A 19,247-nucleotide genomic window follows, 5' to 3' on the forward strand; every position below is an offset into this window, starting at 1 on the left:
TATAATGAGGACTGCTAATGGATACTTTTATCAAAGCTTTCTCTATATTTAATTTTGTATTTGTACATTCTTAGAAAATCGATCAGATATGCATGCTAAATAAAGCTTCAAAAGGTCTATCCATGACATTAATGCAGCACTCTCCTGAGATCTGGATCGTTCTAAAATCTTAGATGCTTTTAATAATCATGGTTTCTATGCCATTATTCAAAGCTTCAGACAGGCCAGAAGGTATGATCATCCAGACCCTATTGGAGTTTAATAAAAATTGTATTTAAATTTCTCTACAATCAAAAATAAAAAGTAATAGAAGAAATGTTCATAAATATTTATTACTAGCCCTATATGTCCCAAACATAAATCAAACATGTAACCAATATAAAATATATTGATTGGGTCCTCTCCATTCCTTTGTATGTGTATGGGACAGGAGCTTTGAGACTTCAAAATCCACTCAGTTTTATTATCATTTGGGACTTTTCAGTTTGTTCCTGCCCTTGTTGTAACACAATGCTTGGTAACTGGGTATTCAAGGCTATTGGTAGTTGCATTGCTAGGATAGTCTACATTCCTCTCTTCATTAATTTAAAGAATCTTGTTGGTTCACTGATTTAGTTTTAATGTAAGTTCAGGGGAGATGATTTTATAATAATATGTATCTACAATATGATTTTTTAGTGGTACAATACTATTATCCACTTTAAGTATATATAAGTGTGTGTGTGTGTGTGTGTGTTTGTGTATTCAATACACACACACACAAAATACTAGATCATCTTGTAATTTAGACTTGTATAAAGGACATTACATACTTCCCTTCTATGTGTCGTTCTATGAGAGAAAAAGATTCACCTATGTGTTAAGATTCTTCCCCCCTCTTGTTTTTGCCTGTTCTGTGCATTACAGAAGTAAATAAATGCTCCTCATTCTTGCCTTTAAAGGGGCAGGAATCTCATCTCTAGCATGCATCATGCCAGTGAGTACCTTGAAGACTATAGGTGTCTATATTTTATGGACTCACATTGCTCTAGCTACGCAAAAGTCATTTAATATATAGTTCCATCTGCATATGGCATGTCTAACAATTCACAAACTATTAGGGAATGAGAATCTTCACATTGTGGTGGGAGAACTGAATAAGAAAGTTACAAATCTTCATGTTTGTTGTTCACCACTGCTTTTAGTTGTCCAAACTATTTGTTATGTGTTGGTGTGGTAGAGCATGGATCCAGGTTGTGTTATATGCTGGAAATAGCACCTGCCTCTCTCTTCCCCAATTTTACTAGAGGTTCCTGATCATGGTAACATCTAGAGGTTCTGCTTTCTCTATTTCCTACACAATTAACTCTTTCAGGAGTTTGTGTCTCTATTTGTGTCTAAATAACAGAAAGATAGGCTCCATTAGAGGTATTGTAAGGGAACTCAGTATTTTACCCTCTCCACATCCATGCAGATATCTTCTTGTTGTAATTAAGGTACTATCACCAATGTGTCTTTGTGGAAACCTTTATTCAGAATGCAGACATTGGTAACAAGTGCACTGCTGCAACCTTAAATGGCTTCAGTTCATTTATATGCATGAGTTCACACTTCTCACGGCTTCCTGTTCTATCCAAGTGCATGAATCACATGCTGCAATTTTTGTCAATGGAAGGGACAATGTAAAAATCTGTCTTCCTTTAGAACCAATTTGCAAGTATTTCTCACTTCCCTGGGTGCTTTTCTGCAGAGATCTAATTGGATCAAAATTCACCATACATCTGAACTAGATAAGGTGGAGAGCTACTCATTAACTTGGAGTAATGGATTAAGGAATAGGAAGCTTAGGTGTGATGTGTTTGAGGAGTAGACATGGTAAAAAGAGTATGTACTTCCCTGATGGACTCTTTAGATATCTGGTCTTTAAACAAAAGATGTGCTTTTGAGGGAACAGTGGCAGACAAAAAGTATTCTAGGGGGGAAATATGCTATAGAGAAGCTTTCTAGACAATAATGGAAGAAGCCAAAAGACAATGAAATGTAACTCACAGAAATCCAAGACTGGGAATATTAAGAAAAATCTTTTGCTAAATTAAAGAAAATTGACTTAGCCATCATACAGCCATCAGCAGCCAGACATTGGAAATGGGGTACCAGGTAGGAAAAGACAATGGTGGCCTGAAAAGATGAGGAGCAAAGGGAGTGATAACAGTAGAAAGCCAGAAATGAGGATCAAGTAACAGAAGTCAAGTACAGAACAGACGCTGTAATTTCAGAAACAACACATAAATTTGGTTATCAAATATTAGCCAGAGTATTCACCCCGAACTCAGAGACTGGAAACTGAATGTCACAGCTGGTAGGGAATATGCAAATCTCCCTTTCCTGAGGAAAGAGTCATAGGAGATTCAGGAAAGAGCACAGTTTGACAATGGAGAAATGAATGCATTTTTTTCCTTCATCTTTTTGAAGAGTCTATGAGGCAGGGGGCAAAGCTAAGACTGACGTAGGAAGAACCCCCTGCAATCCATTTCAGGTTCTTTTCCTCCTACTCCTTACCTAATTGCTTCCATCAGTCAAGTGAAATCCATTGCCAGGTCCTTTAAGGTCATTCTATTTGGTTCAGAGAATTACTTCATTGGTTCACCGAGCAAGGCTTCCTTGAGTTGCAGAGGCAGTGTGAAAAGCTTTCTGCTCTCACCACATCAGTCAGGTTAACAAATAACAACCTGGAATGCTTGAGTTCTTGAATGCTTGGATGCTTACTGCTGCCATTTTCTTGCAATACTGAATGGGGTTGGCCATGGCCCCTCCTCTTGAAAGTCTGCCCACTGCTTCCATTGTTTCCCACTGCACTGATATTCCTTCCTTGGGTCTTTGTTCCTATATTATTTAGCACTCCTCAAATATAAGTTACATCTCAAAACTCACTCACACCCCTCTTGTCTTTTCCCATCACCATCTGTCACGTTGCCTTGCTTTTCTGCAGCTGGCTTATTACAAGGAGAGAATTACTGCAGGAGCTACTAACTGAGATTTTTGCGTTTCACTCCCCTCCTTTCCTCCATGTGCATGTGTCTGAAGCAGGAATCTGAGCCCCATATGCCCCTTCACAGGCACTCATGGCCTTTCACTGTGATGAGAATTAAGTTCCAGTGTCTCAGGAGAATTCTAATTCGCTCATTTCATACTCGGCCCCATAGTTAAGTCTATATGGCAATCGAAATGAACTAGCTATCTCCTTAAGGACACTTTTCGTGTCTTCTTCCCAGAGACTATATTCTACTTTGTGCCTTGTGGTAGCCACAGTCCTAAGATCTTGGTTTCAATATTGCTAAGCTTTATATCTCACATTCAACAATATAGTAATTTGCATGGTAAATTCTATTTCCACCCCACCTACTAGGCTGCTCCTTCTCAATTCTTGCTCCTCCTCTTAATCATTTTCCTGATGTTATGAGAATTCTTTCCCATATGGATATAAACAATGTTTATTCCATTCTTACAGAGTCCAAGCAACATAGCGACATTTGTTCCACTCCAGTTCACCACAATAACCAATATGTTTCTTGGACTTCCAGAGCATGCATGATGCTAAGAAAGTTTGCATGATTCATAGCCAATACGAATGATGGACTATATAAATAATATTTCTAATTCTGTGCTCTTTTAATAAAACAGTTCCTCATATTGTGGTGACCAACATATATGAAGTTATTTTCTTTGGTTATTTATAACTGTAATTTTGCTACTGTTATGAATTGTAATATAAAAGCTCTGTTTTCCAATGGTCTTAGGCAACTCCTGTGACCCTAAATGGGTTGCAACCCACTGGTTGAGAATCACTGATATGGCTATTTCCCCACCTATGTCCTCTAATCTTCTCCCAGACCCCAAGGCCCTATGTAGTTTGGTCCAACTAACATAGAAATGGCAGTCAAGTGTCTAGAATATCAGGTGCAACATAAATAACTCTCCTCATCTGATTCTTTTTTTATGAGTGGCTGTCAACAGCCCAGAGGCCTTCTCCTGACTAACTCCTGTGAGCAGGCACAGTTCATCTGATGAAGATGGCAGCAGGATTGCTCAGAGGACAGTGCTGTGCAGCACCCAGTCTCCACTGCACTTCAACTACTCTTGTAAACATAGCTTGATTCTTTCAAGTCAGGCCATGAAAAAATATTGACTTTCGTAATAATCCCCCCCTTTCCTCACACTCCTATCACTAATTTATTGCAGTCTTTTCTTGCTTTTAATCTCCACATCTACCAAAATGGTAATGGAGTTATCTGTATTTATGAATAAATATTTATATATATAAATCTATATTAAAACTTATCTTTATGGTATTTTATGAATTTAAATCCATATTCTGTATATCGATTAAATTGGTTTATTTCCAAACATTAGAAAACGCTATGTTAACCAAGTACAGAGCAAAGAAGCTGTATCAAGTCACATAGAGTTGAGTCAGTGTGTCTCCATGGTGATTAATGCAGTGTTGACTATTAGAGCAGTGGCCCAGGTGCCCTATCCCTTAATCCTGTCCCATAATATGTGTCTTCTCAATGGTGAGTGGTTTTCTTTATGATTGAACAATTGATTACTCTAGAAACCAAACCTAAATATGATGATATCCAGTGAAATTAACAGTTCCCAGACTCAGGGCTTTTTAAAAGCAAGAAGACTTGATTTAGAAGCATCCACCTCCAGTAGACACCTTTTGCCTCATTGACCCAGATTTTTTTCATAGATCAAGTCTTAGACACTGTTAGTTGAGTACACAAGGCCATTGGGATTGACAATTTATATTTTGGGGCTGAAAGTAGCCTTAATTTCTTCCTGAGAGGGATGGAAGAAGAGGGAGAAATAACATTCCTTATGAAAATAATAATATCAGCTAGAAGCAACTTTGTATCGTATGCATGATTATTAAGCAGAGCTTTAGTTTCACTAACCAAGAATTAAAAAAAAATTAATTTACCTCAGTATGCTAATGGTATCGTGAATTATTAAAAATGTATGCTAAATAAACTTTTCTAATGAATGTTCAATATTGCAAATAGGTTCATTGTAGCAACACTTTAAGATAATTTTAAGCTAATAGAGAGAAATTAAAATTAAGATTTTTGAAAGAAAACTTGCTTGAGATTTTAATATCCATCTAAAATTGCTGGCCAACAATCTACGCTCAGAATTGCTCATTACATGGAATCTTTCCCAGTGATTTTTGAGAGACAACTTTGCCAAGTATTTTAGTCCTAGGACTCAAGTGTTTGCATGATTTCAAGTTTCTGTAATAACTATCTTTTGGTATTGAACCACAGATTTTCCATGTCTGTCAACTGTAAAATGGGATAAGCATGGGGTCAGAAAACTGTAATTTTTGAAATGTTCCGTAGCTCTCAGGAAATCTTACCAAGTGGGAGTGTTCTCAAGTGTAGGAGGAACACTCTAATATGTAGGTTCAGGCTCAACACTATGCAAGACCCCTCAAGTTCAGCACAAAGGTGAAAGCAGAGAATTGAGGACAGTTGTTGGCTCTGGCACAAGAGTGAGTGTCATGGTCTGCAGATAGGGGCCAGGGGAGCCTTCTGTTGTACTGTCACAGGAAGCAGGATAGAGTGTTAGAGACTTAGCACTCTGTGTCATCATGAGAGGAAACTAGAATTAGTCACACTCAGAATAAAATATTCTAAAGTAAGCAGAAAGTAGAGTCAAAGGAATTTGCTTCTACAGCCATCTTTGGGCATTGATGAACAGTTAAGGATAATGGAGCCAGAGGGCCTGGATATGCAATTTTATGTTCTCAGCAACACTCTGGCTAAGAGTTAAGATATCAGGACTATAAATATTTTGACAGCTGGCAATAGGACTTGCCAGCCAAGCAGGCTCTAACATTATTTATGTTCAAGTGTTCTGAAGACTTGGAAGGATTGAGCTGCATAGATTGATTTCTTACCGAAAAATCAGTAATTCTGATTTCTTAGTATCTTTTCCCCATCAATGTTCAAATACTGGATATGTGAACCAGAACCCTGAAGAATGAAGAAGTGGAGAAATAGTTTACAAATTTCATAAACAACTTGAAGAGGCAGTTTACTTCAAATTCATGCATTTTCATCAAGAGTTAAATAAATAAAAGCTCTTCATATCTGTTCTGTAGGCTTCTCCTATGCTGTAGAACATGTATAAGAAAACATTTAATCAGTATAATTTTGACAAATAGTGTTAATTTATACACATACACACACACACATATAATATCACCTACTAAGTCGATTTAGTGTTGATCCTATTATGTATATGCATTTCAAGCTGACCATTTAAGGTTGGATAAACTATTTGTGGACTCATACATGGAGAAGATTGATTCTTTCTCATCACTCATTGATTTCCTATAGCTCTTCATCTAAGGGTGGGGCCTTATTAGATTTCCCCCTCTCTCCTAAAATGTTCCTTATTCCCCTTCCTCAAATTGCTTTCTGAAGGAAAGCAAAGGACATGACCATTCCAGATATTGTGAAAGAGAAAGTTTATTGTAGAGATGTGGGCGAGCATAGCCAGAGACAGAGACACATTTATGGGAGTCTAGAGTGGCTGTGATCAGCCTAAGCTGGGCCATGTGAGGAAGGAAAGAGAGTGTTACCAAGATGTCTAGATTATATAGAGAATACCTCTAGGTAGGGTAGCTCAGTCTCTGGGCTGGAAAGTTCATGTTCAGGGTAGGGGTTGGGGTATGACAAACAAATCCTGCAGCAGGTAGGCACTGAGGGATGCTCAGAGAATCTGGAAGACAGGCCCACCTTGATATGTTTAGTAGTTTGTCCCAGGTTTGAAACTTAACACATTCCAAAAGGTGTTTTAGAATAGCAGGTTGATTCTCAAAGGATGATGCAGTAGTCTAAAAATAGATTGTAGAAACTGCTATTACTAGCTCTTATGCATTTTGCCAGGCAATAGAAGTTCTGTCTTCTTTTTGTTTGAATAAATGTAATTATCAGAACATATTTGACTGCATTTATTCAGATTTTTAAAGTGAGCATGTCCCCATGCTTGTGATTTATGCAAAAATATAAAACTGGAGGGAAATGTATTTACAAGTTCAGATGTTTAAATATTTAACTTTTCTAGATAAAACAAAACATTGAAATATCATAATGACAAGTTTGGCAGTGAGCAATAAATAAGGTCAACTTGTATATTAACAAATGCTTTGAAGCCATTTCTACCATAATCCACATGAAAAGTATAGTTAAAACCAGAGCCAAACTGCATGCATTTGATTCTCAGATCTGCCATTTTTCCTTCGTCTGAGGCCTTGGAACTCTTCATACTTCAGTTCCTGTAAAATGAAGTAAGGCCTCATAGGATTTTGGGGATGACCAACTCACGTTGACAGTTAGATGTTAGAATAGCATATATATGTTTGTTTAGAGTAATTGCTATGTCACTTTTGAAAATGATAATGAAAGATCTTATATATATATCTTATATATATTTATATGTGTGTGTATTACCATGAATTTATGCAATGAATGTGTATATATAATTTGTATAATTGTATATATAATTTACATAATTATATAATATATATGCAATCTTATAGATAAATGTATATATCATAAGCTGAAATGAAAAGTATTTGGACCAACATTTTTTAATGTATTTACCATTATATAATGAAAGCCTTTAAACTGGCTTGCCTGAGCATTTGATTGTTTTAGGGCTGTTAGGGTTTCACATTTGAATTGTAATTATACCACTTCCTAATACACCATGAGCACTATTCGAGAATGTTGTTCTTATACCAATTGCAAATGAGGCCAGGCTGCAAAATGAGTTCATGTTCCAAAATTTGTCTCATTCATTTATTTTTGGGTTTCAATCATGCCTTTCTCTGTGCATCCTCACTAAGATCAATAGCTCAATGCAGTAGAAGGATTTCCTATGCAATCATCATTTAGTACCCCATAAGAGCACGTTACAAATAAAAGTCTTTCAAATGTCTAGTCTTTATTTTACTTTTCAGCAAAAATTGGTGGCCTTAAGGACATTTGTTCTGGCAGTCAGTTTAAAGATGGAAAGAGATGAAAGCCAAAAAAAGAAAAAAAATGGCCATGAGGGAGCCAATTGCAAGGAATATCACTTCTAGTTTCTCAGTCAAACCTGCCACCTCAAAAGCTACTGTACTTTAAAAGGGCAGTTCTTCTGTTCAGAGGATTATAGTTGAGGCTACGGAATACATAGTTTTTTTAATTTAGCTGTGGACACAAGAAGACAACTAAACTTCCAATCCCAGCATACAATAGAAATCAATGCCTTATTACAGAAAAAGAGTAAAGAAAGAAAACTAAATTGCATAGTAACAGCACATAAAGGAAGGACTGCTTGGCTGCTACCAGAGAGTGAGGAAGGACCTCCATGTTAGGTCTGTGGCAATTCTCTCCAACACAGCTGTCAGCAGACAGCTCACACTCCAATGGGGAGAAGTGTATCTTTTTTTGTTATATATATATATATATATATATATATATATATATATATATATATATATATATATATATATATCAGTGGCTCTTTGTAAGTTGTTGATCTGAAAACAAAGGAAAATTCAAGTGTTCCCCACTTGTTACTTTCTATTGCATTCAAATTTTAAAATTTGTTGGCTTTTATACCATATCTCAACCTTAAGAGAAATATTTATTTGCTTCTCTGTTAATCCTTCATCCTTTTCTAAAACATTGTTTCCCAGTATGCTGATGATAGATGTGTTGAGAACTCTTTTTTTTTTCTTTTCCATTTTTTATTAGGTATTTAGCTCATTTACATTTCCAATGCTATACCAAAAGTCCCTCATACCCACCCACCCCCACTCCCCTACCCACCCACTCCCCCTTTTTGGCCCTGGCGTTCCCCTGTACTGGGGCATATAAAGTTTGCGTGTCCAATGGGCCTCTCTTTCCAGTGATGGCCGACTAGGCCATCTTTTGATACATATGCAGCTAAAGACAAGAGCTCCGGGGTACTGGTTAGTTCATAATGTTGTTCCACCTATAGGGTTGCAGATCCCTTTAGCTCCTAAGAGATTGTTTCCAGGCTTAGAAATGTAGCCTGGGTGTAGAGTGCTTGACTCTTACGCAAGAAGACTTGGAGGTGATCCCTAGCACAGCATAAACAAGACTTGGTGGCACATGATTGTAATTCTCGCACTTAGGATCAGATTCAGGAGGATCCAAATTTCAAGCTGATCCTTGAGTACATAGCAAGTTTGAAGTCATAGCTTTATAAGACACTGGCTGGTCTACCCGCTTCAAGGATCCACCTGTCTCCACTCACCTGTGCTGGGGTTACAGATGCTCAGAGCCACTCTAGCCTTTTATGTGGATTGGGGGGATCTGGTCAGGGCTTCATGTGTGAGTAGAAAATACTTGACTCTTGTAGCCATCTCCCTAGCCCCTGAATGTGCTTAACTTCATTACCCATGGTGTATTGTTATGCATATATATATATATATATGAACGTTGTCCCTCATAGAGACTGAAATAAGATTAGTGCAAGCATTTCTATATTATCCCACATAATCAGAGTACGCAAATAGCCTGTCAAGTGTTTCAGGATCTCTGACTCCATTACTCCCTTACTTTAAGTACTATAATCACAGATGTGAGTTGGACAGACCTTTCCGAATGGCCTTTAATGACAACTGGGGCACTTCTGTTATCCCAGCACCAGAAGGATCCCTGAGCTTACCATCTACCCAGCCTAGACGAGAACCAAACCAGTGAGAGGCTCTGCTTCAAATAAAATATAGAGAGTAACTAAAGAATGGCACATAGGGCTAGTTTCTGGCTTACACACACACACACACACACACACACACACCACACACGCACAAATCCAAGAAGTATGAGTGTTGAATTTCTTTTCATTTTAGCACTCACTTAAATTCTTTGTATAAATCCATCTTCAATTACAATACTTGGAAATATTTGGTGCAACACAAAGACATAATCATTATTTGTTTAATCTAAATATCTAAAATTCCCTTTAAAATATCCGGCACATGTTTTAAAAACTATGACTGGACTTTCAAAGAACTTGAAGTCTCTAGGGTGCCTGTGAGAATACTGATAGTTTCTCTGTCAGAAAAGTACCTGGGCACTGTGCCTGCAGCTGTGGCTGCTGCTGCTGCTGCTGCTGCTGCTGCTGCTGCTGCTGCTGCTGCTGCTGCTGCTGCTGCTGCTGCTGCTAACCCAGGCATCCTCTTGAATACTACTGCCCACTGAGCTGTCAAAATGAGCCGGAGCCTTTCCTTTTGCAAGTAAGGAATGAGCTGACAAACTTATGGTACCCAGTGGATTGGTGACAGCTTCCAGTGTTTTTAGACCTTGCTAGAACTTTTAGTATGGGTCACCTAAAGGCTGCAAAGCATGACCCAAGGGAATGAGTTCAATTCTTGGCCTCATATCTTCTCCACTGGCTTTTGATCCAACAGTTACTAAAATGTGCCCTTTCCCCAGGCTCTGGGGAGCTTGTTACTTTATGTCCATCCACAATCCTGACTACTTTTGGTATTACAGAAATTGCTTTATCTGTGTGGCCTTTCTCTACATCGTCTGTGTTGAGTGCAAGTGACAGCATCCACTTGGCAGTGGAGGGGGGCAGTGCTGCTTTGTGGATTAACTATTTATAGAGCAATTAGACCCAGATAAATGGCACAGAGATGAGCTTTCAGTGTGTACTCAGCTGCTCTCAGAACGCCCATCAGGACAGCACGTCACCCAGTCGTACTTATGGTTGTTACTGTGAAGAGACGCTGTGACCACCACAGCTCTTATAAAGGAAAGTGTCTAGGAAGGACTGGTGTACAGTTCTGAGGTTTAGTCTATTGTAATCTCTCATCATGGTGGCAAGTATTAGAGCATGCAGGCCAACATAGTGCTGGAGAGCAGTTGAGAGTTCTTCATAAGGATTGGCAGGCAGCAGGAAGAGAGCATGGCACTGGGCCTGACTTGAGCTTTTGAAACCCCCAAAGATCAAACCCTGGACCTTATACATGCTAAGGTACAACGCAGCCCCACAAACAAATTTTATAAAAGGACATTTTATATCATTGTTGTAATTTTTTTTAAAAAATTACAGAAATAGAAGGAAGACATACATACATGGGAAAACAATATTATTTTTTTAATTTTAAAATTTTAGACAGTTACTGTTTGCTGCTAGAGACTCTGTGCTTGCAACTTGCTCAGAACCTAGTATAGTCCTATGACTGAAGGATTTTTGATCCCATAACCACTGGCCCCCAAGATCTGTTTCAGCACCTCAGAAAAGAGAACATGTTGAATCACTCCTAGATTTTTATATTTTTGATCCATATGGGTACATATTCCAACTTTGATCCTGTGAAAATCTACTTAATGCAAGTGTGCAGGGAATATTGCTCAAATTAGTAGACACTCCTGCAACAACTTCATAGGATGAATGAAGATACGTAGCATGTGAGGTAGTATGTGGGTTATTCAGTGTTATTCAACAAAGTGTATGCATTTTAAAGTATGGTCTTGTATATGACAAATGAATATAATTTTTGCCAATTAAAATAACTGAATGAACTAATGTAAAAAGAAAGTGTAAACATAAGTTTTTAGAGCTCAAATTGTGAAGATATTACAGTATTTTGTCAATGCTGGGAGAGGTTGTATTCCTATTGTAGCACCAATTATATTTCATTTCCTCAGTTCAGTACATTCACCTACATATCAGTCTTGTAGCTTATCCTAGGAAATCATGTTCAGAGATGGCAGCCACTACATCGTCATCAGTCATGGAGAAATACATGATGTGGTTGGTCTACATCAGGACACATAGCTCATGAAACACTATCTCTGGCAACACATTGCCTCAGTTGAGCTTATAACTTCCTTGACTAGACTGAGTATGATGATCTAAATAGAAACATTTAAAATTTTTAAGTGTTTGCCATGACTATACTTCCCCAGATTACTGATGCTTTTCAGATATTTTTTTATTCATGTCTGAAATAAGTCAGACTTGACAAATACTATCACACAGACTCCATCACTTCTGCTACTGCAATACACCAGGAATGGTTTTTAGTGTCAAATCAGCAATGAATGATTATCTATGAGGGGACTTTCTGATTGGATGCCTTACGAATGAAAACATGAAGTTATTTGAACTCTGACACTGGGGAAAATCTATCATAATTGCATCTATTTGGAAAAGATTACTTCATTATTTTGACATGGAGTAATGATAACCAAGAGTAGGCTTATTGGTGTTAAGGTATAAGAGCTAAGCGTTGTGCTCACATTGGAGACATTTCTATAACTTTATATGGAGATGTATGATTCATAAATGCCTTGCTAAAGTTACCATTTGCCAGCCAGGCATGGCTTTTTACTCACTGACAAACGAGTAATTGATAAGAAAGGATAATATAGCATATTGGTTCTCAGAGAATGCATGGAGATGTAGATGCATCACTAGGAAGGTACAATATATATTGTAGATCCAGCTTAATAGACATGGGGGCATTTGAGTTCTCCATAATGCTCAATAATGCAAAAGATGGTGAGCTGGTAGGAAGCTATGTGCAATGTGGAGTAATTGTAGTTTGGGAAGATCTGTACATAGAATGCAGGGCTGCTGTCCACCATGCAGGACTAAAGAGAATACTCTTGACCCTTAGAGCACCATCAGTTTCAATGGAGAGAGGACCCTCTCTCAAAGAACAATATGTTTGCCTGGAACTATCTATGGGTAGATAAATACAATGTTTAGCCCTTCATAATGTACCTCCTAAGCCATCGATGAGCCTCCCACCACATACCCCACTGGATTAACAAGGACAATGAACTGTCATATGTCTTCCAAAGAGGTTGTGTGAGAATATCCTCCAGAGAAGTGTACCTGGAGGATTTGTCTCTGTTGATAGAAGAGAGATGAGAAACAGCCCAGAGGAAGAGAATTTAAAAACAAGATGTGGGATGGGCCTGTGGTTGCTGTGCCAGCAAACTTGAGTCCTCAGCTAGACCTTAATTTTCTCTCCTTCCTTTCTAGACCCAGTGAATGGATAGCTTGTGCTGAGTTTCATTGAAAGTGCCCATGAGAGGCTGACCTGTGACAAACTGGCTGATGCTTTGCATAAGAGTCATAATTGTCCCTCTAGAACTTCTGTTCCTTTTTCACTCTTGTGAATAGCTGCTGCCTATGGCAAGCAGGGGGGGACATGCTCTTGAGCTGATCTTTGAGATCCTTGTTCACTATCTCAACTGGCTTTGGAACCAGCTATTATTTGTTAATTCATAACAGAAAACACAGGTTACAAGGAAAAGTCTGGTAATGATGTTTCTACCATGCCTACATCTGGCTCTTGTACCTATATACTGTTGTGTATCCATCTCTCCAAATGCCTGGAAAATCAAACCAGTTATGCCCTTTGCCCAAGGGTTTTTGTTTTTTACATCTAATGAGAAATGCAGCCAATGATGCCAGAATCAAGGACCCCTTAATAAAGGCAAGATGATGCTAAAAACCACAGGTTTTCATGTTCTCATAAGATCCATATGGAAGAAATGAAGTGATTTCCTTGAAAAGAGAATCTACAGAAGCAATAATGGAGGTAGGAAGGGTGGTTGAATGTTCCTTGAGTTTGTATTAGAGAACTGGAATATATCTGAATGAAATCAGGAAAGTCTTTCTGTATTCAGAACTTGAAGCTATCTACAGAGTTATGAGTCCTAATGAGATGCTATGTGCCCAACATGTCTTTAAGATTGTATGTATGCTAAAAATGAGGTGAAACTCCAAGGAGCAACCTATTTTCCAAAGCAAGGGTTCACCCTGAAATGTTCAGAGCGTGAAGGTTTGTTCCTAGTCAGAAGCTGAAATAAAATACCTTTGAACTTGGACTCAGATCTGGGTTAGACCAGTAACCCTGTGACTCAGGCCTATTTGATTCCTCTATTTCTCTCTGAATAGTTTCCTTGGCTATTAGTGAGTAGAATGAGCTGGATTTCATTCATTCATATGGTATGCACAATTGCTGTCAGTCACTGAGCTGTAAACCTGGAAGCATAAACACTGTACAATCCCTGTCTCTGAGAAGCTGTCAACTGAGTGCAGGAGACAGATGTCACTGACAGTTATAAAAGCCATACAGAATCACCGTAATAAATGCACAAAGTACCACTAAAACACAGAAAGGATAGACTACAGTAGGCAGAGAATTAATTTGCAACATAGCAAGTGATATTTAAGTCATATCTCAAAGCCCCGCACAGCAGGCCGTATAAAGCTGTGCATAAAAGCATAGAAGCATAGAAATAGCTGGTTTGTTGTGGAGTAAAATTGTTTGGTCATGACTATAGCATAGCATGTCCCAAGGCTTTGTAAGAACTGTAGAAGCTGAGATAGTTTGGTTTGAGTTGAGCAGTAAAAGACTTCCTATAACCTCCTATAACCTGCTGTTACTCTATAGGCTGTGAGTTCACACTGAAATTGTAAGCAAGACGTTTGGATTGCATGAAATTTGCTTTTAATAGAGCAATCTGGTAGTAGACAGTTTGAAAAGCAGAAGTGAGGCTCAAATATACTATAATGCAGGAAAGAAATGATAGGGTAATAGATTTTAAAATAGGAATAGAGAATAGATATATTTGAAATAGAATTAAGGTATAATTTAATCAGGATTTGAAACTGATATCTGTTTGGTTAGGAAGAAGAACATCTTCCTTAAAAATATTATCTCTTAGACAATATGGTAACTTTAGTAAATAAAGATGATGATGATGATAATAATATATTATAAATATACCTCCAAATTTGCTAAGGAAGTAGATCTTAATGTTCTTACCACAAAGAAGTACAAAGATGTACTAATACATCAATTTTCTGTCAGTCCAAAATGTGTGTATATTTGACACCATTAATATGCATATTTTTGTTAGTTAAAATAATATAATGAAAAGCCACTGGTGGAGAGAAACAGAGATGCCACTGTGATAGGGAAGACCTTTAGCTTGAGATTACCAGTGGATGTTAGTGGGCCCACAGAGATCACATGGAAGATCAGAAGGCTCAGAGGGAGACCCATGGATCCACTGTGAATGTGAGAGTACAGCAAGCAGACCTCAGCTTTGTAAGCTATTACACTTTGATGGAAGGCCTGTATCCAGAGTTCAGAGGAGACATAAGTGCTTAGGATTTCTTAAGGGAACAGAGGTTATGAAACCCTTAGGGTAAAGAAATTTAAGTGAAGAAGGCTCCTGAGAGGAAAGACAGGAGAACCAAACTAAAATACTGGGATATATAGATTTTGGGTCTGCAATTTACTAACCAGAGCTTTGAATTCAAGCTCAAGATAAAAACAAAATGGGAACATTAGAATCAATATATCCTGACCTTAAATCAGTCAGAGAAGAGAGCAAAACTGGAGGAAAGTCTCAATTGAAATGTTCCTACTTTCACCAAGTTGTAATTTGAGCTAGTTTGAACAGTCTTATCTGTTGTAGATAAGACTATAGGTTATTATTAACATCATCTGACTGAAGCCAATGCTATTGACATGAATACCTTTATTATTATTCTTTTGTTTGTTTGTTTGTTTGTTTGTTTTTCAAGACAGGGCTTCTCTGTATAGCCCTGGCTGTCCTGGAACTCACTTTGTAGACCAGGCTGTCCTCAAACTCAGAAATCAGCCTGCCTCTGCCTCTCAAGTGCTGGGATTAAAGGTGTGTGCCACCATGCCTGGCATCTTTACTATTATTATTATTAATGATACTACTGACTATGATGATAGCTATCATTTACCACTGATGTCTGTGTCTCTCTGCCTCTATGACCAGCTCTCTTCCATAGCCTTTGATGAAGTCAGGCTGAAAGCTCCCATGAGAAAGACATCCTCCTCATTCCTAACACTTTCTTTTCTGGTCAAACAACTGCTCAAATGTAAACTGCATTGAATTGAATTGCATTGAATTCTTTCTCCCTTATTGCTTTGGAAGTAGCCTCTCTTTCTTGTCTGCCTCACGAGAATTGGGACTATCCTACCACTCACTTATTTTCTCAAATCTTTCTCTGATTTATCACTTTGTCTGCCACTCAATTAGACAGCATTGTTTGGGATTAAAGGTATATACTAAAGGCAAGACTGTATTCCAGCTAGAGGGATTAAAGGTATGTATTCCAACCAGAAGAATTAAAGGTGTATGGCATGGCTACATTCCAGCTGGATCATATCTATGGATGTAAATCCCTTGCCAAAGCAGCCATATTCCTGGATTAGAATTTCTCTATAATTGGCTATGAGGGATACAGCAAGAGTGGAGTCAGTAGAGAGGTGATCCCAGAACAGCTGGGTCATTTATCCACAAGTCATCACAGATGAAGTTAGTGACTCAATGACACCATTCTCGGAATGCCCTACTAGCACATATTTTCTAAATCATGCAAAAAAAGCTCAGCATATGAAGTCCTTTACAACTCAATTATTTTGCTTGAGACCATCAAATTGTATCCTAATCTCTTCTTTGATCATCAATGTATCACTATATCTTTAACAGAGAAGATTGCTGATCTAACTACAGCCTAAATATAGTCATATCTGATTACAGTTCTGGGTAGGTATGCTTGAGAACATGAGTGCAGAGGACACAGAAGTCAGAAAAGGATGTCAGAGCCTTCAGATGGAGATTGTTGTGAGCTACCTAACATGAATGATGGGAACTGAATTTAAATCTATTGAAAGAGCAATATATGTCCTTAACTATTCAGTCATTTCTCTGGCCCCTTAATTTGTTATTTGGGCTGCTTCTTTGAACTTATCTCTCAAGTTCAAGATAAGGTTCTTATAAATTGTAAGAGCAACCAAAGAATCCCGGCCTGGCTTTCAGAAAGATGATAACAAGGTACGTATTCATAGAGCAGCCAGGATATAAAATGGTGTACCTCCATGGAAAGAGGAAAAATGACATTGTGTGCTTTTTACCTAATCTCTACCCATTCCCCAATTAGGTTTTGAGATATCCCTCCATACTGAGAACTATTTCTGGATGCTTAATCTGCTTTGACTTTGGATTTCTTATCTCAGCAGACAAATGACATTGAGCAATTTCTCCAATGCACTAGTAGGGAACTCAATGTGAAACAGGCTGAAGTGCCAACAAGCCAGAGGACAATGTTAGGAAGCGACATGAAAAAGTAACCCTAGGGCTAGAGAGATGGCTTAGTGGTTAAGAGCCCTGACTGCTCTTCCAGAGGTCCCAAATTCTAATCCCAGCAACCACATGGTGGCTCACAACTATCTGTAATGAATTCTGATGCCCTCCTTTGGTGTGTCTGAATACAGCTATATATAGAATAAGAATATGTATATGTATATGTATATGTATATGTATATGTATATGTATATGTATATGTATATATTCTTTAAAAAGAAAGAAAGGAAAAGTACCCTAGAACCAGTGGCACAGAGAAAGCAGCTCTTAGTCTGGAAGAATGTTAGTAACTAAGATTTACCTAAATCTGGTTATAGGAAGCAGAATATTAGATAGAGCTTCCCCACAGCAACAAGGAAGAAGTTGGTACTTGTAAGTGAAAGGTAAAACATAGGCCATGACATTCTGATTTACTGAAGTTACAATGTACTGGTCATGAGGTTCAGTCATGTATTCAGTAAGCATTGTAGGCTATCCACAGTATTATAAGGAGTCTGTGTGTTCACAGACTAAGAGAGCAGTACAAGGTCAAATAAGGCAAGATCAGCCTGGAAGTGCAGGCTCAGTGGCAACTGCTGTGGCAAAGAGAATGGATACAGCAATCGTGGGGATGATCTGAAACATGACAAGGTGAAGTAGATAGTACATTATTAGGATATAGGATATGTTTGTGGCAAAACAGTGCAAATGAATATTGTTCCCAGAAAGCATCACAGTGGTTCTTTCTTTTGAGAGGCATCCAATAAGACAGACTATGAGAGACTGATTCAGAGAGAGAGACTAGGAAATATCAAGCACACAGCTTGTATGTTTAACTTCTCCTTAGGCCCTTCTGACAGGAGATGTACCTGTGAAAAATAGTTCTGTGTCTCCTTTGGCCAGATGAACTATTGTATCACACAGCTGTTCTACTTCACCAAAGCCAAAGTTAAAATACAGAAAGAAGTTGGAAGTTGTAATCGTTTGAAATTCAACCCAGCCTCACCAGACAGAGAAGACTAGACTTAAAACACATCTCATCTCAGTTTGTTCTGGATTAACCTTGAACTTTTACTGTCTTGTATAAGAAAAAGAATACAACAAAAGGAAACTGGAATATAAAAAAAGGTACACAAGGTGTTTTTGATAGTGATGTGAAGGTAGATCAAACATCTAACCTTCTGTCATCCCCCTTTCCTGCCTTTCATTTTCTAATTTAAATATCTTATTATCATAGACATTAATTTTTATAGACTCTTCAAAACATCTTTTGGTGTTTTAGTTTTCCATTACTGTAGTAGAATACCTGAGACAAAGGTATTCCTGGAGTTTTTAGGATCAAAGCCCTAACCTGGGCTTGGCCACCCTTTCTCAATAGACCAATTATACAGAGAAATAGTTGTCCAAAACAGAAAAAGACTTACTCAATGTGGCCATATTTGGAAGAGGCCGGAAGAAAGAGGTCCACTGACATTCATGATCCATCTTTGGGAACCCAACATCATGAACTCAAGATTTCTTTTTTTTTTTTAATTTTTTAAGATTTATTTGTGTGTGTGTGTGTTGGAGAGAGAGAGAGAGAGAGAGAGAGAGAGAGAGAGAGAGAGAGAGAGAGAGAGAGAGAGAGAGAGAGAGAACTTAATGTATATACTACCCATGGGGACCAATAGATTCCCTAAGCTGGTGTTACATTACAGGCAGTTGTTAGCCACCCAATGTGGGTGCTAAGAACCAAAATCAGGTTCTCTGGAAGAGTAGTAAATGTTCTTATCTACTGAGCCATCCCTCTAGCCCAGAAGTTTGTGTTTAAATAGAGAACAGCAAATAAATACAACTCAGCAGTCATCTATCATCATGGTGTGGTCTTACATATCATCAAATTTCTGAGCCCCAGTCTCTACTGCCTAGTGGTCTGACAAGTTGTCAGAACTGGGTGCAATCTTTTCCTTAGAGCCAAGTGTCCTCACAGACTAGAGAAAGCCATTTGGAAATGTTTATTTGGAAACTTTTGGGGGTTTTGTTGTTGCTGCTGCTGTTGTTAGG

At 38.1% G+C, this 19,247-nt stretch overlaps 1 protein-coding gene across 3 annotated transcripts in view; it reads left to right on the top strand.

Annotated features, from left to right (window-relative positions):
• Nucleotides 1–19,247, top strand: part of Plppr5 (phospholipid phosphatase related 5) — a 114,901-nt gene that overhangs the window by 26,373 nt on the left and 69,281 nt on the right. The window lies entirely within an intron of this gene.

Source organism: Mus musculus, chromosome 3, assembly GCF_000001635.26.
Source record: "Mus musculus strain C57BL/6J chromosome 3, GRCm38.p6 C57BL/6J".
NCBI lineage: Eukaryota > Metazoa > Chordata > Mammalia > Rodentia > Muridae > Mus > Mus musculus.